The sequence below is a fragment of the Microtus oregoni genome, unplaced genomic scaffold, assembly GCF_018167655.1.
Source record: "Microtus oregoni isolate MIOR12 unplaced genomic scaffold, Mior012 000050F_002, whole genome shotgun sequence".
In the NCBI taxonomy this organism is placed as follows: Eukaryota; Metazoa; Chordata; class Mammalia; order Rodentia; family Cricetidae; genus Microtus; species Microtus oregoni.
The window spans coordinates 1,203,123-1,206,309 of NW_024543226.1; positions in this window are offsets into that span (position 1 = coordinate 1,203,123).

A 3,187-nucleotide genomic window follows, 5' to 3' on the forward strand; every position below is an offset into this window, starting at 1 on the left:
GTTTTTAAAATTCATTTTCTTTTTAATGGGCACATAATAATTGTTCATATTTTGAGGGTGTAGTGTGACATTTCTAAACATGTATATAAATATGTACAGTGATCAGATCAGGACAATTGGCATACATTGCCTCAGATATTTATTCAGCATTTGTTTGTTACCTTGTCTTCTTGTTTTGAATTGTACAGTGATGTTATTAACTATATTTACCATGCTCTGATATAGAATACTAAAAATTATTCCTCTTATCTAGCAGTAATTTTGTACCTGTCAACTAATATTTTCCTATTATCTCCTCCCCCACACAGCTTTTAAGAGAGCCAAGCTCTGAAGGAAATCTACTATTTTGGATTCCAATTTCGTGCTTCTAATGTCATTGGCCTTCAAATTACACCATTTCTCATACTTTATATTTTCTTTCTTAGTTGTTTATTACCTTTTACTAATCTCACAGCATCATGAGCTATGGAATGGAAAGAAATTTGTTTATTTGTTTCATGGTTATGTCCTCAAGCCACAGAGCTTCTGCAGTTTCTTAAAATATAATTATAGCATCTCAAGGTCCAAATCAGGAGCAGAAGGAGAGAGAGCATGAGCAAGGAACTCAGGACCGCGAGGGGTGCACCCACACACTGAGACAATGGGAATGTTCTATCGGGAACTCACCAAGGCCAGCTGGCCTGGGTCTGAAAATAAACCGGACTTGCTGAGGACTACTGAGAACTCAAGAACAATGGCACTGGGTTTTGATCCTACTGCACGTACTGGCTTTGTGGGAGCCTAGGCAGTTTTGATGCTTACCTAACTAGACCTGGAAGGAGGTGGGAGGTCCTTGGACTTCCCACACTTCAGGGAACCCTGATTGCTCTTAGGGCTGATGAGGGAGGGGGACTTGACTGGGGGAGAGGGAGGGAAATGGGAGGCAGTGGCAGAGAGGAGGCAGAAATCTTAAATAAATAAATAAATAAGTAAATAAATAAATAAATAACAAAAAATAAAAAATAAAAAAAATTATAGCATTCCTTCCCTTGACTCTATCCAACCTTTCCCATATAGCACTCCCTGTGTTCTCTCAAGTCCATGGCCTCTATTTCTTTGACTGTTTTTACATATATATATGTATACATTCCTAAGTATGTAAATACAACCTACTTAGTCCATATAATGTTGCTTGTATGTATGTTTTCAGGGCTGACCATATGTGGTATTGGATAATCAGTTTGGAGACTCTTCCCTGCATAATACTATTCCTCCCACTCTCAGCATTCCTTAGTGCCCTAGAATTCTTTGTCTGGGGTTGAGGTCACTTGAAATTGATACCTTCCAAGTTCACATATCTATTGGTATTGTTACTGCTCTGGACTTGCTTAAACAGCCACCTGGACTGCTATTAATTCACCTCCCCCTTCATAATGCATGAATACCCTTAATTCTCCTAATTGTCTTTATTTCTCTGTGTGCGACTGTCTGCAGGTGAGGCATAAGCTGGATCTCTTAATGTGGTGATGGGAGTTTAGTTTCAGTGAATGGAATGAACCCTATATCCCTTCCTTCAATCCCTTTAATCGTTAAGAGGTTTGAAAGACTTTACACAAAATTGCCATTTCTTCATCTTTGAATACTCAGTTTATATTCATCGCCAGTTGCTTTATTTTCATGAATTTTTCTCTCCCTCCGTTTTCCATGTGGATGAATACTGAACAAGCTAGTTTCCATTGAACGTGAGATGGAAGAAACAGTGACTTCATTTTACAAATACTTACTGAGTGCTTTTATCATGCTAGGCACAGCTCAAGATCAACAGAAAACAACATTGAAGAAAACAGATGAAATTTACGTCCTCCTAAAGCTTCCATTCTCCTGGCTACGTTTTTTTTAAATCCTGAAGAGTTCCTCATGGGAATGTACTGTCTACTAAATGGCAGGTGTAATGGCAAACAAAATGAATAAAAATCCTTGCCCTACTATAGCATCCCTGGGGATCAGTTTGAAAACTTTATCATGGTGGGCCCAAGAACTCCTAAGATGTCAGGAATTAAAACTAGATTTTTTTCTCAAAAAATGTATTTTGTGGGGCTGGAGAGATGGCTCAGAGGTTAAGAGCATTGCCTCCTCTTCCAAAGGTCCTGAGTTCAATTCCCAGCAACCACATGGTGGCTCACAACCATCTGGAATGGGGTCTGCTGCCCTCTTCTGGCCTGCAGGCATACACACAAACAGAGTATTGTATACATAATAAATAAAGAAATATTTTTAAAAAAATGTATTTTGTAACCATTTATTGATATGCAATTTACAACCATACACTCTATGTATGTTGTAATACACCTCTTTAAAGTGTAAGAAATCAGGCTTTAATAAAGTCGCATAGGTGTGCAACCACAACTACACAGTTAATTTTTAACCCTTTCTTGACCATAAGGAGACACTCGCCTTTTAACTGTCTCTTGCATCCTCCCCTACAAACAGAAGCAGACACTTATCTATTCTATGTCTATTTAAAATATTTATTTTATGCATATGAATGTCTTGCCTGCATATATGCCTGTACACCATGCACATTCCGGGTGCCCAGAGGCCAGAAGAAGGCATCAGATTCCCTGAGCCTGGAGTTAGAAATGGTTGTGAGCTGCTATGTGGGAGCTGTACATTGAACCTGGGTCCTTTGGAGTAGGAGCCAGTGCTCTTAATGACTGAGTCACCTCTCCATTCCCTCTCCTTATATTCACTGGGGACATTTCAGATCAACAAAACTGTGCATTAATAGTTCCAGTACTTCACCATGGTACAGTATACATTAGTAATTTTATAGTTGAATCACATTCTACCGTGCAGCTATATCACGGTTTGTTTGTATATTTATCTACTGCTTGACATTTGGTTGTTTCCACCTGCTGACTGAAATTATGAATAATGTTGTATAAATATTCATGAACAACCTTTGGCTTAAAAAACTGTTTTCAACTCTCTGTATATACCCAGAGGTAGAATTATAGGTCAAATATTTATTTTTTAATAAAGCAGAGTTTACGCGTATGAAATTATAATCAAAGCTCAGGAAGACAAATGCCTTATGAGCTCACATCTGAGGAATCTAAAAAAACTGATCTGTAGACATTCAGAGTGGCAATCAGAGGCTTCTGTGCAGAGGCAGCAGATACTGGTGAGCAGAACAATGACCAGTGGT